The sequence below is a fragment of the Stegodyphus dumicola genome, chromosome 1 (assembly GCF_044657685.1).
Source record: "Stegodyphus dumicola isolate Sdum_Otavi_A_Nest chromosome 1, ASM4465768v1".
Taxonomy (NCBI): Eukaryota; Metazoa; Arthropoda; class Arachnida; order Araneae; family Eresidae; genus Stegodyphus; species Stegodyphus dumicola.
This window is the reverse complement of record NC_140768.1, coordinates 262,551,727-262,579,697: the sequence shown is the minus strand read 5'-3', so window position 1 is coordinate 262,579,697 and position 27,971 is coordinate 262,551,727. Positions and strand designations below refer to the sequence as shown.

Sequence of the window (27,971 nt, the reverse complement as noted above, 5' to 3'; positions counted from 1 at the left end):
ACAAAGAAGTTTTAATACAAGAAAACAAAGCATAGAGTAATTCTATAAAAAGAATAATATTTTATAAACTATGATAGCAGCAGTTTCTTTCTTAGTTTTATGTTAAATTTTTAATTTTAAAAAAGCCTTTTCCTAAAAAGGAAAAATCTCTTGTACTTTAATTGGAAGAACATAACTCAGTGGATGCAAACCACAAAAATAACATAATTCAGAGATGCACTGCAGTTGAAATATTCGAAAGAATGGCATATTTATAGGGAAAAATTTGAATCAGAATAAAACAATACTCACACTGATGACACCAGAACTTCATTATTCCTTCCAGTTACGATATCTAAGATCCAAAGAGTACCACCTCGTAAGAGGGAATTTCATACCGTGCCGAACTCCGTAACATGTTCGATGACCGGACCAATAAAACGGGGGATATAAAACAGCATATTTTTCAACAAGGGGCTTGCGTGAACAAAAACCAAAACAAAACAAACTGGCTTTCCAAAGCGTGTGTTACAGCATTCTCGTGCTCCTGCTGTCAGCCACTAAGTCTGCTATTCCTAGATCTAAGCAATCAGGCAAGATTTGACCTTTCAGCAACCCCATGGTAGTGTTCAGATTGGCATTGCTCGGACAGTCCGCTGCCTTCCACACCGCAGGGATGGTGAGATATTAATAAACAATACAGAGAGAGAGAAGAAAAAAATAATAAGAGAGTCCAGGGACGGACGGATGGACAGGAGAGAGGTCCCGTCTTCCTAGCGCGCGCGCTCTACGTGAAGCTCGACCACGGCAAAATGAAAATGCGTGTATGCGTGGTTGAGCGGTGTTCCACGCAGCGCCAGCGTCGCTCTATTGATTGATCTGGGGATGGTGGTAGTTGCGTAGGAGAGGAAAAGAAAATGCCTTTTAAAGCTCCTCTTGTGCGACACGTACGCGCGGGTGTCTTCGAAGAAATGCTATTGTTTTGTTTCCAATTACATTAAGATTAACGGCAGCAGTGCTTGCCGAACTTCTGTCGCAAAGAAAATGTCGAAAGAAGCAATTAAGATAGTCTCTATTACGTGATAAATTTCTGCAAGAAAAATTCAGCTATTAATATGTATATGTGTCTCAGTATTTTACATTAAACTTACAGTTAAAAAAGTGAGGTACGATGGAACAACGTTATGACGTATATGTAGCATAAAATAAGTTAATTGATTATTAAAAATGATTGCATTAATAATAAATGCAGTTTAAAAATTTCAAATCACAATCTAAGACAATGGAAAATTGGCTATTAATTTTTTTAATATTTAAAAAAGTAAAAATATTAAAGCCATGATATCACAAAGAAACTGCAATCTGATCTTGTTGCGCATATATTCCAGTTTAACGCCTACTCCATCTTTCAGTTAAATAGTTACGATTACCCTACTAGTTTTAAAAATAATCACACAGAAACACAAGATACAGAATATAAAATAATATAATTTAAAAAAGGGTGTTAACACAGTAACACAGGTACTAGAAAATTAACTTCCTTTGGTATTATTTCACCACAAATTATTGCAGCGTGAAGGCATCCTTATTTAATAAATAAAAGACTTAATTATTCAGGCTATAGCTCTGAATTTATTTCGGGGCATTGTCTACGCATAAGGTTTGCGACAAATATTTCCTTCAAGTGGCCACACCTTCTATTGCCCAATATGTGAAATAAACAATACCTTAATACCGACCTTCAAGGTATTTGATAACAAACAGTATAAAAACTGTATGAATAAATAAATTAAATTAAAGATTCCAGATACCTTCAGACACAAACGGGCAATATTTGAAAAATACTGTAAATGTTTTCTAATTCAAAAACTAATTTAAAGCAAAACTACTGGCTAAAAACACATCCAAATGTGTTATGAAATATAATGTTAAATGTTTGTGAAAAGTTTATGTTTACACTTGGAACGGTAATTTGATTACGGAAAAGTGCAATAGGACTACCTGCTTTAGTGGAGAATTTTCTAAGAGAAACTTAAATGTACTTATGAAATGTACTCTATGTTACCTTACTTACTGAAACGTACTCTGTGTTACCTTACTTACTGAAATGTACACTGTGTTACCTTACACAGAGGAAAACAAATCACATAAATCTCATGTCGCTAGTTCGTCTGTAAGGTAATTTTAATTTTATAACAGTTATTTTTATTTCAATATACTTTCCTATCGACTTTTGTTTTAACTTACAACTCCCTACCAGAATGAGTTTTTAGAATCGCGTTGAATGCAAATGAGTTAGAAGCAGTATTTAAGGAAGGTTTCGTGAGAGACAACTAGGAATCCTGAGTAGCGTTCTTCAGGCTAAGTCTCTCTAGAAGCGGTTATGCTCGGCCTTATATTACGTGCCTTTTGATATTCGCCGGCTAGTTTAAATTAAGGGCCAACTAGGTTAGATTTGTGTTAGCTTCGGCTAAGTCTCTTTTAGTTAGTTCTGAGTTAGCTCTTATTTCTTATTTTTTAATTTAAGCCCAAGTGAAGACTTTGTTGTAAGCCTCTAGAAAGGGGCCGACTGTTCATCTATCTTATTTTGAGTGAAATAAAAGGTAGTTAAACATCCTCGAGTCTACGTCTTAGTTGTTTGAACTTAGCGATAAATCGCTAACAAGTTCACTAGGTTCCTCAACGTTCATTTTTGTACAAAAAGAGTGAGGAACTCTACACATTCAACCAGGTTCAAGTTGAAGTGCTGGGCATACCCATTGGTTAACTATTTGCAATATGGGTATTGTCCAACTGCACTATCTACCTTTATTTAATACCTATTTATTAATTTATCTAGCTTTATCTAACTTTATTGAGTCCGTTCAAGGAACGATAATAGAAGCCGGGGTAATTATATCAGCATTTCGTAAAACAGTCACGCAGCTGCTAGTTCATTATATAACATATTTGCTATGTACTCTCTTATACAGTATATATATATGTAAGAATATGTAAAGAATATGTAAAAAGATTAAATTAGCAGTGAAAATGGATTCTCTTCTGTATTCTAAAAATAGTAACTTCTATTTGCATTGCGACATTTCGAGAAAAATTTATGTCATATGACTCTTACATAATTCTGATGATGTAAATGAAACTAAAACAGCCAATAGTAATTTTACAACAATATTAACCTTCCAATCAAAATGCATAGAGAACCACAACTCAGTCTGAATTAAGATTTCACTCTGAACATAACGCACTTGCTTTCAACGCTTTGGCCTAGCTGGACTGCTGTCTATCTGCTGCTGCTTCTGCTTTCTTACTACCAAGTTATCAAAAATGTAAACTTTTTCAAATAAGCACAATAAATGTGCCAACTTGTTTGTGGCCAAAACATGTTTACTGAAATAAAAGTTAAATTAAATATACCTTGACTGCCAAATTTCTTATTCCTTGTGGATCGGCGTCTCAGCATTCTACAGCATCAAAATTCTAGCCGTTCATTGTCCACCTGTGTTCTACTGCAGAATCTATTTTTTTTTTTTTTTTTTTTTTGGTGTGTGTGTGTGTGTGTGTGTGTGTGTGTGCGTAAGATATAAGAAAATACGATAGTTGCTTTAAAAATTATTCGCGACCTCAAAAAATTCACGTTTTAGATATGGAGATCTCCCCCTAAATTTATCTGTTCTCCCAAAGTCGAGAATCTTCTATGTTATGAAACAACGTCAAATTAGCCAATCATAGATTAGCTCTACTTATACCTCAGACTTGGTATAAACAATCTTGGCACAATAAACTATCCCTTCTCTCACTGCTGCTCTGTCAACATCGCGCCGCTTTACCTTTAACTGCCTTCGTCATTTCTTTTTAAAAGCCAATGTACATAGAAATTTATCACATTTCATTATGATTAAATCATAGAAATGTATCGGATTTCATTATGATTGGATAGATATCTACTGAGATGATTTTATATGTGCGAAAATAAAGACTGGAAATTCTTCAAGCTCAAGGGTGTTAACTGCGTCATCATAGATTTTAACCTTCAACCATTACTGTCTGCTCACCCATGACTGTTATCGGAAGCTGTTAAGAGTTCCAGGCTCCGACTCTGCGCATTCGAAATATTGTCTTCTCAGCTATGACGAATGTAGAAAGCTGTTAAAAAATCCAGTGTTTTCTTCTACGCATTAAATTATGAGATATATAATACATATAAAAATTTCCATACTGTATGCGTTTACATATGATCCCCAGTTCCACATATTAAACTTTAATTAATGACATGCCAAGTAATTTTAATTGTATGAGGATACTATTTCTTTTGTTTCACTAATTCGGCTACAAAACATTTTCTCGTATGATTACCCCCTCCCCTCTAGCCCTCTAGTAAACTTTAAATTTTGCATAATTTTACTAAAGGTGTAAAATTGTGAAAACTCTCGAACTATTAATGCCTAGCTTATCTGGTTCATTTCGAAAACTGGAACCATTTATATAAAACCAAATAACTATCCAAGAGATATTTAGCTGTGCAATATTTTGAATCACTTTGCAATATAAGTAACTGACGCACACATACACACAGGGAAGAAGGGGAAAAAGGGGAAGAGTCCTACACTTATATCATATTAATTATGCAATTTCAGATTTATTTCAAATTAAATAAGAAAAAAAAGCTTACACTGCAACACACTGATAATTAACATCCCTTCAACAAGTAATCCCATGGCAGACATATATATTGCAGGAAACCCACATCAGACAGCAGCTTTTTTAAACTCCGCAGTTGCCTAATTTTTATGCAAACACCTGTCTATTTCTTTTCCTATCAAAAAGTAGCACTCAGTGAAACACAAACTCAATAATCTGCATATCGGAAATAAGTTGAACGCGGCACACACACTACAAATTGTCGAAAATGAGTAATCAGATTTTCATTTCGCGCAAAACCATGGTTACTTTCTTCGACTGAAACTCATTACTTATAGTTTGGACTATTTTAAATAAGTTGCATAATAAATCTGTATAAGTAAAATAGCAAACAGACAAATATTTCAGCAGTGAAGCAAGCAGCTTAACGATTACTAATACTCACGATTTTGTCATAATCTATGTAAGCAATATATTTTGCATTTTTTATTATACATCTCTCCATGTTGAAAATTTGTAATGCGGTTTTTAGTATACTTCCGTCTCTCTGATAAAAACTGTTTCATACATTTTTAGCAGAGAACTATTTACTCTGGAAAGAGAACAATAAGTAACTACTCTTTTAAAGAGGTTAAACAGCTGCATTTATGTCTTATTAATTTTACGGTTTTATAAAGCTTTCGGGTACTTATTTAAATTTTAAGACAGGCATTATTTATCCACACTAAGGCAAAGGTTTCTCAAACCTTTTTTACTTGCGTTGCTTTTGAACCGTGAAATTTTACTAACACTCTTCACCTTGCAGAGTTCCCTACTTTGTAAATGCTAAGTTATTGTTGAACGTGAAAAATCTTAAGAACTGTTAAGCGAATAATCGCTTGAGTTCGTGTGACAAGAAACAACAAGATGGAAGGGTAAATAACCCTTTATTATTCAAATAAGATTTAACAGAACTCCGTCTTGGAGTGTACAATAAAAGCCGACACTTGGGCTTGAACTTAAGAGGCTGAGAAGTAAACTAAAACTAATCTAAACAAAGAGATATAGCCGAAGGTATCAAGATTCTAACCAAGTTGGCCCCTTAACTCTGATTGACTGCGAAGCTATCAAGGCCCTGAGTACGGCCGAGCGTAATAACAGCTTTGAGAAAGAGAAGCCCAAAAGGCGAACGCGCGCTAATCAGAAACTCTGATTCTCTCTCACTCAGCAAGTAGAACTTCGCGGTTAAATACCGCTCTTTTTCATTATGTATTCAGAGTGATTCTAAAACTACGTTCTGGCCGGAAGTAGTAAATTGAAGTTAAGAATCGACAGAAAAGGAACTTAAAATTTAACTGTTAATAAAATTAACACAATCCTTACAACCTCACCAAAGATGTAATTTGTGAAAAAGTACAATATTTTCTAATATATATTAAGGTTTTTTTTTGTTTTTTTTTTTTTTTTTAAATAAGGAAGTAGCTTTTAAATACAAAATTATAAATAACAAAAAAAATACTACTGAAAGCTATGGAACAATAGAATTTTTCTAATTAGCGCGCCTGCAATTTGAAGAATTCTGCTCTAAATGATCGGATAGTTTTTTTTGGACACGATTCTTATGATTAACTAAAATAACACGGTTTTACAAAAACAGTTCTGTAAAAGTTGGAATGAATGCGGACATATCAGTTACACTGAGTTTTGCATTTAATTATCATTTAAAAAGTACTTGGACTAGTCAAAATGATTTCAAAGCAAAGACAATCTTTTCATTTTCGATACTACTACTTTATTTTCAAGCCTGCCCGCCTATTTACCTTATTCATCGTGACCTTACCTGGAACCGCAATTAATGAAATATTTACACGATTACAAACTGTCACATCATTTAGTCATTAAAGACAAAACAAAAAACAGAAAGACTATTTCATTATTAAAATGATAATAAAGGAAAAAATGCATTTGTCAATGGATACGAAAAACAAATCTTTGTAATTTTCAGAGCTCTTATAAATATAATTTTAATTTTCAGAACTATATAACTATCTTCTGTCTTTTCCTCACACTTCTCAACACATCAAAGGTACTTTCCACTATAAAAAATCAAATTTTGTTATCTTCATTTACTTTAAACTATTTATGACAAAGTTTGAAAAACGAAACTGATGGCCATAAGCGAATAGCAGAACTTTGTAAGGATTATGTTAATTTTATTAACAGTTAAATTTCAAGTTAAAGGTCCTTTCCTGTCAGATTCTTAAATTCAACTTACTACTTCCAGCCAGAACGTAGTTTTGGAATCTTGCTGAATATTTAATGAGGAGGAGCGGTATTTAAACCACGATGTTAAGACAGAGTAAGAGAGAGTCAGAGAGAATCAGAGTTTCTGATTTACGCGCGTCTGCCTTTCTGGCCACTCTCCCTCTCAAAGCTGTTATTACGCTCGGCCGTACTCAGCCCCTTACTAAGCTTCAGAGTCAAATAAGTTAAGGGGCCAACTCGATTTGAATCTTGATAGCTTCGGCTATATTTCTTTAGTTAATCTTAGTTTTAGTTTAATTCTTAGTCTCTTAAGTTCAAGCCCAAGCGTCGGTTTGTTTGTACAGTTCCAGGCGAAGTTTTGTTAAATCTTATTGAAATAATAAAGGGTTAGTTACCCTTCTATCTTGTTGTTTCTTGTCACCCGAACTTAAGCGATTATTCGCTTATCAGTTCTTAAGATTCTTCACTTCCAACTTTAACTTAGAATTACAAAGTGAGGAACTCTACAACTTGAATACTAGTTATTCTTTTCCAGATATGTTCAACAGCGAAAGGACTTACCTTATGTTGCCACCATTAACTGTGTCCTTTTTAATATTATCATCGATGAATTTAATTTTGAATATTAAAAGCAAATTTGTGTCCAATGAAAATGACATTATGAAGCTTAGCTGGACCAGAAAGTTTATGAAGCCTTTGCTATTGACACAGCTGTTCTCTCAATTGCTGCAGATATTTGCAATAGTAATCATAAAATTAATGGAGTTTTAAAAACTTTAGAATTATGATGCAATGGAAATTTTATATTTTCATTACTTTGGTATATTCCTTGATAGCAGATTATCATGTAACAAATGAGCCGATAAAAGATGAATAGGAATATGCATTTATTTAAATTCTTGAAGAAACTTTCCATCATAACTTGAGGATCCCAATCAGGTACTCTGTTACCATTTACAAAATATACGCTTTGGATTATGGAATGGAATTCTTTTCTATTATATCAAACACTTTATACAGTATTACACACAAGATTCAAATTAAAGCCCTCAGACGTCTTACGGATATTGCTGCAATGGAGAGACTACTTTAGAGCTCAATAAAATAGAAGAGAAAAGCTGTTGCTGATGATTTCTGAAAAATGCAAAAGACTACCACTTTATCGTTAGCAAAATTATTCCTCTAGTGAAAGACTGAAACTCATAAATCTTTCCTTTAAAAAGCGATGAAATCAGAGTTCTCAGCAGCTTGTCTTCAACCACTGCCCGTGTTTTCAATCTCTGTTAATTTTCGCTGCTTAAATTACTAAAATACAAATTGTCATTTTGTTATCTGGCACCAAAGAAAATGCGAGACCATCTCTGAAGTACTTTAAGGCATATTTGCTTGAATTTATTTTGAACTATTATCCAAAGGAAGACTGGCTCAACGCTTAAGTGTCTCATCCTACTTTTTCCCTCCTTCCAACATGCCTTCGTGGTGTAACGGTAGCACAATTCGGCATGTATTCGAGAAGTCCAGGTTCGAGTACCGGCGAGGTCACCGTCCATTTTTTTGTCTCCTGCTTCAAAATAACCTAATGACTCTATAGCTTCCATTTTTGAAGAATACATCCAGGCCATTAAGTCATTATTAGACTTTCATTGTAAAAAATTGTCTTCATGCAGTTTTTACTGCAAGTTTTAGAACTCTTCTACAGCACTGGTGTTACTACCTCGCCTGGCTGTCCTTTCTGCCATTGCAGACATTGGATGTATTCTAATCATTTGACAAGTTCCATTCAGTGATAAATTCCGGATATTATGACGTAAGGATCTTAAGTTTTACTAACGTTTATTTTATTTTAAATCTTTACTATCACTTCTTATTTTCTACTTCCGGCCAGAATTAAAAGCTTTAACTTATTCATGCAAATTTGTCTTGCGAACGCCAAGTACTTAAGTTGTGGCTTTTTTTTTCAAGCAAGAGAGAGGAAGGAGTTAGTAGAAGCAGGCCGCTTGCCTTAGCAGTTTTACTCGGTTGCTGGTTGCCTTCAAGGCCAGAGGTTTAATCCTCTTGATAATTTTAAACGTATCGTAGTGTTAACAGTTCTCTGTACTACATACGGCCTTTCTGTTAATATACGGCCAATCTTCGAGTAGACACTTGTTTATTAATCCAAAGTTAGTTTAGTTAGAATTTAGTTAATATTTCTATATTCTTACGTTCAGACCACAAGTGGTTGGTCTCTGTATTCCGAAGTCCGGAAATCATTGTAAAGAGAGAAAAATAAAGGGTTTCGTATACCCTTCCTGTGTATCTTGTCTACTCCCCACATTTATTGAACATAGCTTTAGTAAGCTCCCTGTTCCGAGTCAGGTCATTTAAATGTTCCCCAAGCAAGTAAGGAGGAATACAGAACCTGATAATGATTTTGACAACTTTTATTCCAAGACATCTTCGTACTGCGCTCTTCGAACGAAAAGAGTTGATGCAGCTTCCTCCCCGACGCAGAATTTAAAAGGAAAGCAAAAGAGGGGGATGAACAACTATCCTACACAATCTATTTTACCATAACTTTAACACGCCAGATAACATTATCGTTTTAAATTTCTTACCGCAGCCTACGTTTTCATAATAATCATTCAAACTGATACTCTATTTTAGATAAGTTTTTAAAGCTTTACAGCTCCATTATTTGTAAAACAAATTTCAAAACTATTCTGTTATCTGCAAATTCTACATTTAAGTCTTCCTAAAAGTTTTTCTAAAATTCTTTCTTCTTATTTTTTCAATCTGTCTTTTTTATGCATTATATAGAGCGATGATATTAGCATAAAATAAGAAATTTGCTAAAATAATAGTAATTTATATTAATAATAATATAAAATTGTGTTATTAAAATAATATAGAATAAAATTTTTTTCAAAGTACTACGAATAATTACTTACTAAATGTACTGTGATTCCTTATTATTTGCACTTAAAAAATTGATCAGGTGGCTCACTCTAAAACTTTGGTCAGTTACAGATGCACCTCAGTCACCTGGCGGGTTACTTATTTTACTTTTTTATAAATTATTATATGACGTACATTTTATGACGTGTGATGTTAAGAGCTAGAGAAAGATGACGCACATGGAAAGCATTCATATAAAGACTTCTAATGATGGAATTTGAGATTTGAAAGAAAACTTATTAATTTTTCTCAACAGACTGAGATAGCTTCTTATGACTTTATGATACTACATAATCTTTTGAATCATACGATGCTAGGAGCAATTTTTCATTTTCAGAATAACCAGGAGTTGAGCATAGTGAGTTATGATTTACTACATGAATCAAGATGAAGAAAAGGAAAAGTATGACATCAATTTACATTAGTGTCAGCCTACCGAATGATGACTGACAATCTTTACGTGCTAAGACCTACCTGACGGTTTTTTGCAGCAGCATGTTGTCTTAAAGCCTGCCTGATATAATTAATGCCTTTAGTATTTCGACGTCAGCTATTAAAAGAATATGGAATCAAGTGACACCACCAAACATTCGAACTTTATAAGGATCAACAGGAGAGGGCAGAAAAGGCGTAAGCATATGAGACACCAGAATTTTACCAGAAGTGATATATATAATATCCTGCGATGCTACTGATCTAGTTAACACCCTACAGGAGAATCGTATTATCTTCCCCAAAAAAATTCATATGGTCATTATTTTGATGGATCGTATCTAAAACAAAAGACGGCATCTCTCTCTCCTTACCAGCAGTTCGTTCATATTTGATCTAACATGCTTATGCACTTGTGTTAATAGACAGGAACTCTTTAAATCCAGGTTTATCTTAGAAATTTAACAATTTCATTATAATCAGATGTTATATTCGAAAGGCCTTATAGCAGTATATAATTCTTTGAATGTTTTTACAGGCTTTATTAATTCATTTAATTAATCATTCATTCAGTCATTCATTTAATTAATTTTTAAAAAGTGAAATAATCCTAGTAAAAGCAAAGTATGATGTTTAAATATTCTACCAATTCAACCTGTCAGACTTGAATATGGCACAGGAAACTTGTGCAGGCGAATCTTCTCCATTTGTACTTTTAGGACTAATGCTTTTTATGAATTGTAAAGCTTGCTAATATTTTTAAACCTCAAATACAAGAAGTAAATTTTTAAAACAAAACTGAAAATTATTAAATGATACAGGAGAAATACAAAGCATATTTTATTAGGGATCCTGTGCAGGCGCTCAAAAAGACAGTTTGAGCAAATAAATTCTTTATAAATAAAGAAAAATTCCTGCATAACAGGCAAGGCAGTAACGATCCCCAGATGCTCTGCTTTAGAACACATGTATCACGTTTCGCAAACTGAAACTCGAAAGATAAGAGATCCCCTTTTTTATGCATTTTCCGTGGTCCTTTTATTCTATTCATATAAGATTTACTTTCCTTATTTTATGCGATTTATACACTTTATTTTTATGGCACAATTTGGTATTTTCGAGTGCAAAGCAATCGAGTAATATTATTTAGTCCCATATGACCAAGAAATCAGAGCAACTAAAATAAATAAATAAAGCATTTGAGAACACTTTATTAAAACCATATAACTTTAAAAAATTTAATATATACTTATTTGCTGCTTTACAAAATGAATATACATTTATAATTGAGAAAGAAATACCATTCAAAACTAATTTTTACGTGCGCATGATTATCAAAAGAGAATGCAGGGATGTCCAAAATCCACGTTGTGTTATCGAACTGAAAATGAGTCTAATTTGGAGTATAGTCCCTTCTCACAGCCAAACAGCTTGTCCGGCGTGACGGCATACTAGACAAGAGGCAGCTGAGGAGTCCCTGCGGCAGTTGATCTCACTCCAGCGGCAAGACAGTTTTCAACTCCCATATGATTCTTGGAGGAGGAAGGAGAGATGAAATTCCTCTCCCAAGAGCGTCCAAGACATGCTCAATAGAGTTAAAGTCAGATGATCTAGTTGGCAAATCCATGCGGCGGATATCTTCACTTTTCAGGTAATCGTTGACGAGTTGAGCTCTACGTGGACGAGCGTTGTCATCCTTCAACAGGAACCTAGGACCAAATGCGCCCCTGAAAAATCTAACATAGGGCTCTAAGGTCTCTTTATACCTCATAGCAGTCAGTGAGCTTTACTGAAACACATGCAATGGTGTGCGACCGTCCTAAATAATGCCTGCTCAAACCATTACACCTCCACCATCGTAATGTCCCTTTTCCCTAGTAACGAATGGGTGGTATTGTATTTCCGGCTCTCTCGGAGTTTATCGTGAAGAGTATCGTGAGTACGTTGAGCTCTCTAACAGTGTGTTCAGGTTCGACCGAGTCGAAAGATGTACTTCAGTGCTTTGCAGTGAAGCTGTCTTCACTGAAGCTTCACAGCTTTGCCGTGAAGCTGTCTTGTGAAGGCTGTGTTGCTGATTGTTTCAGCGTACTTTTTCAACAGCTGTAAACGTGTCTTTGGAATTCTCCTGTGTAATCTGACGAATAAATTGCCTTTTGATTCTTCATCAATCCCTCCAAATCCACGAACCCGTAGAAACGCAACAACTGGTGTTAGAAGTGGGATAAACCGGTAAGAATTCGTTCTAGAATGTTCTCGCTCCGTCTATGGCATATCGCCAAATGGGCGATTTCTTTCCAAATCTCGCAACCCTGTCTTTCCTAGCGGTTTTTTGGCAACCCTAAACCCGCTTTGCGGGGAAGCTATCTTACCGTGGCTGGGCATTTCGTAACAACAGTTTTGATGTTAGTTGTATGAGATGAATTAGTTTTAATGCACGAATTGCCCACTTTAGTTTTTGTTTACTCTAATTATTCATGTATTTTTATTTTAGTTATTATTCCTAGCGTTAGCAGTTGCATCAGCATCGTGGTTAATATAATCAAAAAGTGGAAGAGAAAAAAATATGTATGGCATGAACATGCAGACATGCGTGGCATGGACAGCTGCTGGTAAAAAATAACAATTACATACTTTCTTATTTAGTAAAAAGAAATGCTCGAAAAAAGAACTTTAAAAATCCATTTTATTTTAAACGTTTTGATTCTCCTGCTCACCCCCGTACCCATTCTGAACTACTTTTAGGAGGATGCAATAATTTTTTTCCAGTTTCGATTGAAATTACAAAAAATATTGCAAAGGAAAAAACAAATATTTGTACGTACGAAAATAAATTAACATCTTGACTTTTAAACCACTACAGAAGAACTCAACTGATCAATGTTTATGTTTACAAGTAATGGTTTCGAAAGAGAGAGTAATCAGAAACAATCTGAGAAATATTATTGAGCAAAACAATTTTAGTTTTCTCGGTGCGCTAGGCGAGTTAACCGAAAATTTAGCTCTCTCAGTGCGCTAGACGAGAGTTCAATATTAATACTAAAAAAAAAATTATTCGAGACAGGTTTGAAAGCAAAGGTTGAACGTTGAACAGACACATGTACGTTAGCTAGTCATTTTAACTTAAAGCGCTATTCGATTCGTTAAAAAAAAGGGAGCTTATTAGTACTACATAAACGGCAAATCTGGCAAAACTGAAAATATTTATCACAAGTTGTAAAAAATAGCGTATATCGACTACTCAAAAGATGATTTAAAAACTTTCAATACATTAAGTTATTGTTTTTATAATAACTGATTTGAAAACAAATTACCAAAATTAAATAGAAAAAAGAATTAAGCATAGTTCTACTCTAATTTATTACAATTTGTTTTTTAATTATTTTTTGTTTAATTGATTGCGGTGAAGAAAGTAAAGGCTATCTGTATAAAGTGAAAGAATGCCTTTGTGAAGAACTTTCTACAGGAAATTAGCTCGTATTCGCGTGATACATGGAGAAGCAAGTCATGAAAATGCCCATGAAGCTAGTCCTTCACCAAGATTCAACAAGTATTAAAAAAAAAAAAAAAAAAAAAAAACCATCAACAACAACAGTGTTCAGCAATTTTAACTACTAGCCGATTGGTGGATTGATTTGCTTAAAGAAAAAAATTTCTCTTTCCTTTATTAATATTAACAAAATATATTTTCGATTATTTCTCACGGATTAAAAAAATGGAAATGCACTTTAGCAATGGAAATAATTAGTAATATGAAGAAAAACCAATAAACAAATGACTTGGCATCAATATTAAATTATTTAGACGTAAAATAAATCATTTACAAACACAAGAATATGACTCATAAATAAAAAGCAAGTCAAACTCGGATTAGTAATTTTTATTATTAATTCTTTCGTTGAATCAAAAACGCAGCAATATGAAACAAAGTACACGCATGACAGTCTAAATATTAATAAACTATTTCCCAAGACCCAAATTAAAACAAAGTAGTGTTCTATGACAAGCACAGTCCTTCTTTTCTATTTAGAAATTAGCTAACGTAATTGGTATGGATCTGAAGAGTGTACAATCATAAATTGTATTGTAATACATAGGAAACCTATCAAAGACTTTAACAGCGTCTCAGCCTGAAATATTTGTTCACCGTTTTCAGACATAAACTTCGTTTTTTATTCGAATAATGCTAGAATTATGCTTAAACATAATTTACTATTCTTTCCAATTCAGTACTACTTGATTTCCTTAGCAATCAACTGTCACGAAAATTTTTTTTTCCCCCGAAGGTGAAGTAAATCTGAGCAGATATTTAAACTAAAATTAAATCCAAGCACATTAGCATCAAAGCTTTTGATCACCAGCGACTCATGAATTGAGGATCACTTGGAGTCAACCCATAGGTCACCAATGTAAAATCGTGCAGAAAATTTAAATAGCTGCTTATATTAAAATTAAATCACGTGTCTTCCAGGATTTACTAGTTTACAGTCATCGGAGATAAAGCAATAACTCACCAGTGTGAGGCAAGGGAGTTAATTTAGATATATTTTCAAATTAGAATTAAGCATACTGGTACCCATCAAACACATCTAATAGTTGGCGTTAATTCATATAAACACGTATGTTCACTTTCAGTGACCTTATTAGTGTGACGCAATAAATTTAAATAGTTTTACAGTTAAAATTAAAAGGAGGAACACAGTGTCGTTGGAGGCCGTTGAGAACTCGTGTTTTCAACGTCGCTCGCTGGTCACCGCTATCCGATAATGTCGTTACTTCCACTAACCTGCAACTTGAATTAAACAGGTCACCGTTGCCAAGCAACGCAATAAATTTAGTTTTATTATTATTATTATTATTATTTTATTTAAACTAAATCGGAACACACAAATGCCTTTGAAAGTTACTCGTTACCAGTGACCTGACTTATTCACCTACAGACTGAAAGTGACTTGCGGATCAACCTACAGTTAGTACTTAGGGGCAGCGCAATAGTGAGATAACTTAAATTGAAATTAAATTGGAGCATACTCCGATGCCCTCACGGTTGCAGATCAACAGTGTTTGTCTGCCCACAAGGGATTTCAGTGACCTACAAGCTGAAGATTACCTAAGGTCAAGCCATAGGTTGCTTTGGCAAGAGTATTATCAATATTTGTCAAAGCAGTGAACTATAAAGCAACGTAATGAGATTTTGGAAACTCCGCTAAAGATGTTTCCAACATTAAAATTATTACTTTATCCTATTTCGTGTTCTCTCATTGCATATAAGCACTATGAATTTCCTTGACATTTCACACTATCTGATTTCACCACACAAACCAAACGCCAGTAACACGTGAAATGGATTAAGAAAAACATAGGTTAGATTATTTGAAAGGGGGCGAAGCAGACGTTACCTATCTTCCTCAAGACACGGAAGTCTCCATGGAGGGTTATCTAAAAGAAACTGACTTGTATTCATGTTAAGCATACGAAAAACCACGAAAACCAACCATGCAACTCAGACCGCTCGCATGGGACCAACCCGCCTTCCAAATGAATAAAAAAATTTTAAATACGTCTGAAATCTGTTAGATTTTATCTTACGCCCTAAGGGGCATTTTTTTCACGTTTTGTGGGTTACCTTTATTTATTAAATAACATGTCCTTCGCACTTAAACCATAAATTTCAATTCAACAGCAATGTTACAAAGTACTTTAAAAAGAGAATATGTTTAGAATTTAGGATATACAGTCTCGAGCGGTGGAGGTTTTTTTTTTTTTTTTTTTTTTTTTTTTTTTGTTGTTATTGTTGTATAGTGTTGCCATTGCTCGCTTTGAAATCGTTAAGTTTCTTAATCAAAAACTCATAAATGCTTTACAAAATATGAAACAGATAATAAAACAAATTCCAAATTACATGCTCATATTCGGGTGAGACGTACGTTATTCAAAATTTGATGGCTCTAGGAACCGTTGTTTTATCACATTGCGAGAAACATACATAAATTTATGCAGATTCTTCATTATTTAATTTCTTTAAATATAATACAGGGCGATAATATTTGGTGACAACAATTTGAAAAGAGATGCAGACTTTTAAAGTTCTCGACGCAAAATGCCAAAACGAAATTAATAGCGCCTCTGGCTAACGCCCTTTAGACTAATAGTGGTTTAAAAATGAAAAGAAACTAAAAAGCTCCAAATAGTTAATGTCGCAAACAGGTTCACGCAAAAAAAAAAAAAAAAAAAAAAAAAATTACGAAAATAACACTTTACTTTTAAGATATTTCAACACTGGTAGCATATAATGCCAAAACAACGTAAGAAAATATAATAAATCATCGAAACAGTAAAAATTTCATGGACTCCTCTTGATCGGCGGAACTTTTATTCTGAATTTTTCAGAAATGTCGAAAAGTAGCAAAAGTAAAGAAACTTTAAACAAATGCAAAATAAACGAAACCGTTAGTGAATGACAGCGCGTACGATGCATGAGTAAAAAATTAAATAAATACAAAATGAAATCCACACTAAGACAGCTGTCACTATACACGGTTTTACTTTCAGACACGCTATATTTAGAGGCCTTTTTCTCTTTTCTTTCTTCTCAACCCTCCTCTTCGCTTATTTACGAACAAGTCTATATATATATATATATATATTTTCCCCTGTCGTCGTTTTCAAAAGTTTCTAGGAAACCCTCTATCTTTTAATAAACTGAAAGTGTCTGAAATGAAGCAGACGAAGGTTACGACACCACACATATTTCGTAATTATTTTATTATTCCTAACTTTAACCTTTTTTAAAAAATTAACACTAAACTTCTTTTTTTTATTTTCACATAAATAACATTCTTTAATTATAAACACTATTACCGAACGCAGAAAATGGAATACAACTTCAAACATAAATAATTGATTTATTCTCTAATTACAGCATGTCTAACTTGTTAACTTTTCGCTAATTTGACGTTAATGAAACATAGTAATGGCTGCGAATTTTTAAGCTATCAGAAATGAACAAAGAACATCAATAAAAAAAATAAAAACCATCTTTTAAAATTTTATGTATTCACCTTTACATTTTTCCAAATTATTTTTATATATACAATGCACAAATAACTTGGATTTATTTTTTTTAATGACTTGGTGGATCGAAAGAGAATTTAAATTTTAACAATACTAGAGTGTAATGTCAAACATCAAATGTTATTAAAACCAAATTTAAACCAAAATTTTTCCAACTTGCCTGAGCTGTCTCTTGGAGACCATCTCTGACACTAGCCAGTATTTCTAAGAACATAAATAAACATATAAAATAAAAAGGACTTCTTTAAGACAATGACTCGCCCCTCCCACTAGAAAATATTCGCCTTAGAAAGTCTTAACTGCAATAATTTATGTTCTCAGAAATACTGGTTACTCTCAAAAGTATCTGGTCATTCATTTGAATAATTCTTGTAAATATCAAACATCATTTCTTATACATATTCTTGATTAAAACGATTTTTCGTTTAACTTAACTCTGCTTCCGCCTCCACCAGTTCTTCTGTCATGCACTTATCACCCTTTAAAGTTGTGATCATCAGTTCTTTTACACTTTGTAAAAGTGTAATATGGAAATATTAATAGTTCTTTTACACTATTAATATTTCCATATTATACTTTTACACAGGAACTCAATCATTTAACAGCTGTTACTATATAATAAACTCTCGTTTATTGCATGAATCGAATGGAACCAAAAATCGAGAGTTCGTGTTAAAAAAATTCGTGTCAACTGGCGACTCAAAAGTTTATTTTTGGATACATACTACAATAGATTATGTATGTTGTCATAGAAAACACTACAGTACTACATTAATTACTGCACTTAACTTGAAAAAATGTACTCCCAGATAATTTGCTGGCGGAAAACTTTTGTATATTGCACGGTAGCACATGAGAACGAAAATGTCTGCTAACTTCACGACTAACTCTACTCATGGCTTCCGTAAAATTAGCGAGGCAACAAAACTTTCTAAGTGTCCATGACGCGTAACACTTCCTGGCGGATGTCTGGAACCTTTCGAATACCTTCCCGGAATGATATTGTCCTCCTCACTTTCTCCTGATGACACTTTTTGCACATCGGATTCAACTGCAACAACAACATCAGATTCTACTGCAGCACACGCGGCACACATACACATGGTCATCTGCAGTAACAAACTTCTCAAAGCTAAAGCCAGGGTCCGCAATGTCTTGGAGAATATTTCAATCGTTAGGTGAAGTAGTATCGCTGTCACCCTCTAACTCGTCAACTGGAGTAGCGTTTATGTCTTCGGGCTCTGCTGTAAGTGTTGTGATGGCATGGATTTCCAGGATGCGCGATAGCTTTTATAGCATAAAGCACACCACAAGGTGGAGTTTCCATCTCCCTTTCAGCTGTGCTAACTGTAGTTCTCACAAGTTGCTTGCAATAAGGCCTCTTCACACGAGCAATAATACCTTAATCAAATCTTGCGCAGAACTATTATTTCAAGAGAGAGACTATCTTATATGACTAACTGAAGACGACTTTTTGCATTTGGGCAAGGATGAACTTTTATATTTGTTAAGTTCAGATCATGTTTGCTATGGGTTGAATACCAGTCCAATGTCATAAAAACATGCTTATTCTGAGCCATCATTCGATTATTAAAACGATGAATCCACTTACGAAATGATGAGCTGTCGATCCAAGCTTTCTTATGACGACAGTAGATGAAGGTAAAGTAAAGTTTATGTTTTTAGAACAACGTGATTTCTCGGACTTATCGATTACCCAAAGACGGTGCTTATCACTGCCGTCTGCATTACAAGGAAAAACAAACGTTTTTTACTGCGTGCTTAACCTTGACAATTGTCTTCTTTTATTCCAAGGCTAAAACTTGAGAAAAGATTGTAAAAAAGTCCAATTTCGCCCATATTGCAGAAATCATACGAGGCATACTTTTTCTCTCAGTTGATCAAATCCACGAAAGCAGTTGTTTGCTCCTTCTTCATCAACCTTATCTGCTTCACCACAGATTGAGTGTCTCCTTTGGAACTGGCAAAGCCAAACCACGAAACAACTGAAACCTTGAATGCCTAAAATTTTCAGGAATCTCGTTAGCTTTTGACTGAATTATAAGTCTATTTAAAGGTACATTGAAAAAGCGATATAGGTGAACCATTCTAGAAGTCAGGTTTCGACATTCTCGTAACTTAGAACTGCGAAGTTGCTTAGATTTGTTCTCGTAACCCGATGCAGAAGCATCAAGAATTTTTTTCACGATCTTCAAGTATTGTGGATTAGGTTGACTTGGCAATTCCATACTTTTCGGCAAATGTACTTTTCTTTAATACACCACGGCCTCCTTCCTTTAGGAAATTCAGTTCTGTTTGCCGATCTATGCCCGACTGCTTCTGCTTGGCCGTGACTTACTTTCTTTACTGCTTGTAACTTAATGTTAGTTGTTGCGTCCTGAACGCTACCAGAGCGCTATCGAGCTCCGAACACTGGAGCTTTCGGAGAATAAAGAAAGATAAGTTGAAAAGTTAAAAATTCATTTACAGTCTAGTAAATCTATGTAAACATTTTATTGCAAATATAATTCTTTTAAATTTTAGCTGAACTTATTCATTAAGCATGTCCTACTGTGTTTTAGGTAGATCAGAAGCTATTAACTAGCTCAAGCGGTGACCACTGGAAGAAGAAGCTAAGTAAGTAGTTTTACCTAATTAATTAAGAATTAGTCAAGATTTAACATTAGTCGTACTAGCTAACCTTTGAAGAACACAAAAGCAAATCTGAACACACAAGTGCATTTGTTGATTCAAGCTCACTGTTGACGCGATGATCGCGATTGTCGAAAAATGTCATTCGTGCTGGCTATGTTTTAAAGAATACGTAATATTCTGTTATGTTTTTAATTGAATGGACTGAAACATTTCAGAACGTAGACATAGCAGAGAAATAACAGGAAAAAAAAGCGTAGGAAAAACTTTGAAAGTTCGTGTTAAATAAAAAAATTAATGACATAAAGACTAAAAAACAGCTCGTAATCTGTACTAATTGAAATTCGTGTTAAAACTTCCAATAAGATCATGTACATCGATAGCCGGACTGAAATTCTGTTCATGTTAACCGAGTGCTCGTGTTAAAGAGGGGTTACTCTATTAGAAATGCCTCTTCTTTTTCTACTGATAAAGTTTTCAATACATTTTTATCGTATCGTTAAGGATGGCATCTTTCCATTAAAAACAATCAAAATGAAATTGTTACCATCCATTTTATCCTTTTGTTATTAAAACTTTTTTTCTCAGTTTTCTAACTTATTTTCTCTTTTATTACTACAAATCATGGCTCAGCCGAAAACCTAATTATCAGATCTGAATTCAAAGAGAATTTCAGATATCTTAATTGTATGTAGGTATCAGTCAAATTATGTGTGGCGACACACTGCCTTTCTGTGGCAACCCTAAAGAATTCGTCTGTCACGAGGATCACGTGCCCAGATGATGCATCATTACGTCTACGTCTGCTTTTCTGTTTGATAGTTAGTTGCACTTAAGATTTTGTAGAATTAGAAATGTCGTGAAAATAAATGTTTGTGTTTTTAAAAAGTGTCGGCTCAGATTTTCGAACCTATGATTTACTAGTTAAGCAACAAATTTGGCGAGCCAGCCAGGATGAATGTCACAGGGTGACATTATCGATTTCGACACTTGATAATTTACGAAAATAAGAGAAGTTCCTAGGTGCAAACATGGATGATTTAGAAACACTAAAACAGAAGCGGAAAGCAATTAGGAGTGTATTTACGAAAACAGCTAATAAGTTAGATGAACTGATACGATCAGATTCTCCGGATTTGGACGATTTAGAAATTTATTTAGATCAAATTTCAGAGAAGTATAAAACTTTACGAAATACGGATGACTCTTTTTTGGAACTTCTACAGAAAAAAGGCTGTACTGAAGAAGAATACGAAAGAGAATTTAGTGCAGCTCAAGAATATTACGATAAATTATCTACGTTGAAAGTAAAAGCCAACAGGAAAAAGGATAAGTGTTCACAGCCTTCTACTGGGTCAACAAATAGCGGTTCTTCTTCAGGAATAGTTACAACCTCAAAACAGAAATTGCCAGAGATCGAACTGGTGAAGTTCGATGGAGACTCCCGAAAGTGGTTGACGTTTTGGACAAGGTTTAGTAAAATACATGAAGTTACTCGCATCGACAAGAGAGACAAGTTTCATTATCTACTACAATCTACGAAACCTGAGACTGCGCCTAGAGCAATAGTGGAGAGTTTTCCTGCTACGGAAGAAAATTACGAAAAAGCCGTGGAGTATCTCAAAGAACGATTTGGAAACGAAAATGTTTTAATTCAAATTTATGTTAGAGAGCTATTAAAACTGGTAATCAATGACAAACAAAAGATAGACTTATTAACTCTTTATGACAAGTTGCAAACTCAACTACGCGCATTGGAAACACTCGGTTTAACTAAAGATAAATTTGCAGTTGTTTTATTTCCTTTAGTGGAATCAGCACTTCCTGCTGATTTAATACAAATTTGGGAAAGACAACGAGGTATGTCTCCTGAAACAACAGGTAAGAGTGATTTAGAGTCATTAATTGATTTTCTAAAAAGGGAAGTAGAAACTGAATTTAGAGTTAAACTTACCCGTGATGTTTTGGGTTCTGATAAAGTAAGTAATAAGAAAAATAAGTTTTTTGACATAAAACCTGTTGTTCCAACTGCATGTGAACTAATTAATGCAAATAGTAGTAAGTGTAATGATAATTTTCAAAAGTATAAAAAGATGCATCTTTAATGAGTTTAGAATGTAAGAAAGATATTATTAAGAAAAATAATGTTTGTTTTGTGTGCCTTAAGGAAAACCATACAGCAAATCAGTGATACACAGCTAAACATAGGTGTACCTTATGTAAAAATCGACATTTTGTGATTATGTGCCCTGATTTGCCTTCTAACAAAACAAAAAGTGTCACAAAGTTAGGGAATGAAGAAAATAAAACAGGCATTCTTAATAACTATGTTAAGGTATCAGATGTATATCTTCAAACTTTAATTGTAAAAATTCAGAATGGTTCTAAAGAAATGTTTGTACGAGCAATTTATGATAGTGGTTCTATGAAATCATATTTATGTAATGATGTTGCTCAAAGGTTAAATTGTAAGTGTATTGGTGAATCAAAAATTAAGCAATTTCTTTTTGGTGGAGTTGAGACTTCAGAAAATGTATATAAAAACTATGTTATTGAAGTAAGCAATATATATAGTAAATATAAGTGTAAATTAGAAGTACATGGTCAAAACAAAATTTGTTCTGAAATTAAGCAACTCCCATCTGGTTCGTGGTTACGCGAACTTAAGTCACATGGTATCAAATTAAGTGATTTAGAAAATGGTACATATAAGGTAGATAAAGAGATAAAATTACTAATTGGTGCGGATTTTGCTGGTAAGTTGCTAACTGGAAAAGTTGTTCCCCTTACGTGCGGCGTCAGCGCTGTGCATACGCAATTAGGCTGGACTGTTATGGATAAATTAACTGGCACTGAGCCAACTACGATAAATACTGCATCCCTCCTAATTTCTTCTCTGTTAGTGAAGGGTCAATGTATAAGTGATCTCTGGAAGTTAGATGTTTTGGGTATTGGTGAACCTTCCGTAAGTAAAACCAAAACTCAGTTACAGGAGAATACGCAAAAATATTTTGAAGAGACTCTTACGGTAAATTCAGAGGGAAGGTACGAAGTAGCATTACCTTGGGTGTTGGATAGCTCGCTTTTACCCGAAAACAAAGTGATAGCAGAAAAAAGTCTTGTAAGTACTAAAAGGAAATTAATGACTACGGAAAATTTTGACGCTTACGGAGACATTTTCCAGAACTGGTTAGCACTCAGGATAATTGAAAAAGTACCGGATAAGAATAAATATAAGGGTGTACATTATTTACCTCATAGAGCAGTTGTTAAAGAAAATAGTAGCACGAGTATAAGACCGGTGTTTAAGGCAAGTTCTCATTCGCCTGGTTACCCGTCATTGAACGATTGTTTATCTACTGGACCAAATTTAATAGAAATTATACCTTCGATTCTTAATCGGTTTCGCAAGAATTACGTTGGTGTCACTTCAGATATAGAAAAAGCGTTCTTGCAAATATCTATAAGGAAAAAAGATCGAGACTTTTTGAGATTTATGTGGTTCAGTAGGGATAATCAAGAACAAGTTGAACTGTATCGGCATGGAAGGGTAGTTTTTGGTATTACGTGTAGTCCGTATTTATTGGCCGCTACAATACAATATCATTTGAGTGTAGTTCCCGAAAGCTTAAGTCATACAGCGGAGATTTTGAAAACATCCTTTTACGTAGATAACTGTGTGGCTAGTATGGATTCAGAAATAGAAATGAGAAAGTTTGTAAATGAATCACAAATAATTATGGCTTCGGGTCACTTTAATTTAAGATTCTGGAAATCCAATATAAGACGTGTTGTGCCAGAGGAAGATTCCTCCACGGAAGGAGATGTGTCTGTTTTGGGCCTTGTATGGCATACAGTTACAGATACCTTATCTTGCAAAATAAGTCAAGATATAAAATTGGATGACCCAGTTACTAAAAGACTAGTTTTAGCAGTAGCTCATCAGGTGTTTGACGTTATAGGGTATACGGCTCCTGTAATGTTGATTCCAAAACTAATTTTACAGGAAACTTGGAATTTAAGGCTTAAATGGGACGATGTTCTTCCCGATGAATTAACCAAAAAGTTTAAGTTTTGGCTTAAAAAGTTGTACTTGCTATCCAGTATCCAAATACCTAGATGGGTAGGTCTCAAATCTATTAATGAAGCTGTGAGTATACATCTATTTTGTGACAGTAGTAAAAGTGCGTATGGTGCATGCGTCTTTTTAAGAGTACAGAGTGGCAAAAAGGTGAAGGTTAGTTTGATACACGCAAGATCGAGAGTAGCTCCTTTAAAACCTATTACGATTCCTCGATTAGAACTTCTTGCTTGTAATATTGGTTCTAGGTTATTGTCTTCAGTTATTAATGATATTGGCCTACATGAAGTTCGTATTCATTGTTGGACTGACTCCTCGACGGCTTTAAGTTGGATACGGCGAAATCAACGTTGGGGAGCATTCGTTTTTAATCGTGTACAGGAAATCAGGTCGTTGACCTCCCCCACTGTATGGCGACATGTCCCTGGTAGTCTCAATCCTGCTGACCTACTTTCTAGAGGTTGTTATGCAGATCAATTAATAGAACGAAAATGGTGGGAGGGACCTGATTGGTTACGGGAAGATGAGGCAAATTGGCCTAAATCTAATGATGAACCAGATGAGGATTTGGTTAATTCAGAAATACGTAAGACAGTTATTGTTACGTTGGCAGAGTGATAATTGTATTGGATGGTACTATAAGTATTTCTCATCATTTAAGAAAATTGTAAGAATGTTATCATGGATATTCAGATTTTATAATAATGTACGTAAGAATAATAATAACAACCATTCTAAGGATTTGACTGTATCTGAAATAGAAAGGGGAGAAATAGCTTTAATGTTATTAATACAAAAAGAGTCGTTTAATGGTGAAACAGATGATAAGCTAAGACGACTCAGACCATTTGTCGATAGCCAGGGTCTAATAAGAGCTAAGTCTAATGTTGCTTATCGTGATGACTCTAGCAGCTTTAAGTTCCCCATCATATTACCTTCTGAGCATCCAGTAGTCAAATTATTGATATTAAGTGCACACAAAGACATCAATAATGTAGTACCTTGCACGCAGGTACTACATTATTGATGTCGCATTTAAGAGAAAGATACTGGATCTTAAAATCACGTAAAACTATAAGGAACTGTATAAGAAAATGTGTAACATGTCAGAGATTTAAGGCTACAAGAGGTGAGACAGTCCCAGGCGTTTTACCAAATGATAGGGTTCGTGATTCAGCCATTTTTGAAATCGTAGGGTGTGATCTTGCAGGACCCTTGCATTTAAAGGATGGACGAAAATCGTATATTGTGCTCTTCACCTGTGCGGTTTATCGTGCTATCCATATGGAACTGGTTACCTCATTAACAACTGAATCATTTTTTCAAGCTTTAAGGCGTTTTATCGCACGTCGTGGACGCCCTACCACCATATATTCCGATAATGGGAAAAATTTTGTGGGTGCAGAGAGAGTTCTGCAAACCATTGACTGGGACAGCCTCTGCTCTAAGGCTGCTGAAAAGAGAATACAATGGAAATTTAATCCTCCATCCGCCCCTTGGTGGGGTGGATGGTGGGAGCGATTAATACAAATTGTAAAACAAATATTAAGAAAAATTTTAGGTCGTGCTTCTCTTGGTTATGAAGAGTTACTCACCGTCTTGTGTGATTGTGAAAGAATTGTCAACTCAAGACCACTTACGTACGTGTCTGACGATATTGAAGATCCCTTGCCTTTAACTCCAGAAAAATTTCTGCATGAAACTCCACAGTCGGGTGTACCCGATATTGACAATGTGGACAAAGGAAAATTGAGTAGAAGAGCGAAGTATCTCCAGAGAATGAGAGAATTGTTAAGAGTGAGATTTCACTCTGAGTATCTAGGGCAGTTAAGACAGCAGTCTACCAGAAATTACAAAAATAAACCTCTCTCTGTAGGAGAAATTGTCTTGCTGGAGGATCAAAATAAAAACCGTGCATATTGGAATTTAGCACGCGTTATTCGAGTGATCCCTGGTCGAGATGGCAACATAAGAGTTGCTCTTGTAAAAAGTAATAATTCAGAGTTCTTGAGACCAATACAGAGATTGTTTAGATTGGAACTGGATAATATAATAGATAATACTCAAAATGAGCAAGTTCCTTTCACCACCAGTAGTGGTAGAGTTGTAAAATCACGAATAATGTAATTTATGTCTTTGAGTTATTATGATTAATTTTTATGCCATTATTGTTGTATTATTCCTCAGTATTAATTTTGTTTTCAAGTAATATGATTTAAGTATTAAATCATTTATATTGATGTAAGTTTTATGTTTTGAGTGTATAGCCATCCACTTAAAAGGTGGGAGAATTGTGGCGACACACTGCCTTTCTGTGGCAACCCTAAAGAATTCGTCTGTCACGAGGATCACGTGCCCAGATGATGCATCATTACGTCTACGTCTGCTTTTCTGTTTGATAGTTAGTTGCACTTAAGATTTTGTAGAATTAGAAATGTCGTGAAAATAAATGTTGGTGTTTTTAAAAAGTGTCGGCTCAGATTTTCGAACCTATGATTTACTTGTTAAGCAACATTATGAAAGCCTTAAAATAAAAAGCCAATATTATGTCAAAAATGGTAAAACAAATAAATCTTCCAATGCCATAATCACTGTTTCGTCTCTCAATCATTGTTCTGTGAAAATCAACCAAAAGATTTAGTGAATGATTTCATAAAATTCTTTTGTATTTGTCAAAATCTGCCTGATTTCAGTTTATAATTTAATTCTAATACTCTCCTTCCTAAAATGATATTCACCGTAAATTTCTATACCCAGAAGGGCTTCATACAAAAAGTCTGTAAAATCAGGAAGGAATTTAATCTAATCGTTCGAACAAAAGAAATTATTCAACAAGCCCGCTTTCTATGTTCCAAAATCGACACACATTTTAATTTGACTGATTCAGTCACCAAGAATAGAACATCTATAGAGGTCTTGAGATGCCTTGCCCAGGACATTAATACTACGATACCCGAATCATAACTGGGTGCACCTTTACACAGGCGGGTTATATAGTGATTTCTGGGGGTTTACTCCAGCCTTTTTTGTTACTATGCCTCCGCTGGAAAAAACCGAAATGCACTTGACGGTGAGGTGGAGATTTAGAACTGCCATGAAAGGATTATTGACATTGCATTATAAATTCCAGAATGCTATCAGATTCATGAGCAGCATTTCAAAGCACTAGCTCTTTAGAAACCCTTATATCAATAGAAGTTCTCCAGTGCCGAGAATTAATCCGAGGCCTATTACAGAAAAATAAGAAAATTAGAGTACAATGGATCCTTCGACACAACGGCTTCTATGGAAATGAATAAGCAAATTTCTTCGCACGAAAAGGAGCATCACTATTACAATCAACGAACTCAAATATGTCATATCACTCAATTAAGCTAAATAAAAACAGTCTATGAAACAAAGATATTAGTTAAAATTGTTGGATAGCATTAAGACGAAATAATAAAAGGGTGAAGCATCTCGCTTGCCCGGCAGAATATCAACGACGTAATGCTGTGGCACCTCTTTCGGCTAATTATAAGACATGATTGCCAGGCGGCTAATATCTTTACCGAATTGGTACACTCCTCAAATGTCAATTTGCAACACCAAGAAAGAATGCGCGTAACGTCATGCAAATTGAAGGAGCGAGAGTTATGAGGTGGATATGCAAATGATAAAAGTTGCGCACGTTTTGGATCACGTGGTACGCATATGCGGGCTATAAATGTCAGCCACTTTCTCTTCTCATAAACAGCATCTGAGGGTTTACGGAGCATTGGAGACTTTAGCAGAAGCATAGAAAATGTATCTGAGACGTCGGCGAGCTCAATCGGCTCAATACCATCAGTTAACGACCGGGGAACGTGACCGTATTATCGAAATCCATGAGCTTGATTTGTCGTTGCGCACAATAGCCATCCGTGTTGAGCACAATGTGAGTACCATCCAACGTTGT

The 27,971-nt window shown here is 34.6% G+C and overlaps 1 protein-coding gene and 1 long non-coding RNA gene across 6 annotated transcripts in view; one reads left to right on the top strand and one right to left on the bottom strand.

The window, feature by feature from the left end:
• The window catches only part of CYLD (ubiquitin carboxyl-terminal hydrolase CYLD), a 200,480-nt gene that overhangs the window by 67,558 nt on the left and 104,951 nt on the right, over positions 1 to 27,971 (bottom strand). The window lies entirely within an intron of this gene.
• The window catches only part of LOC146999540 (uncharacterized), a 155,658-nt gene that overhangs the window by 24,719 nt on the left and 102,968 nt on the right, over positions 1 to 27,971 (top strand). For both annotated transcript variants that reach the window (XR_015044365.1, XR_015044366.1), the window contains exon 2: positions 19,884 to 19,938. This is a non-coding gene — a long non-coding RNA (uncharacterized LOC146999540). The remainder of the gene's footprint in view (positions 1 to 19,883; positions 19,939 to 27,971) is intronic.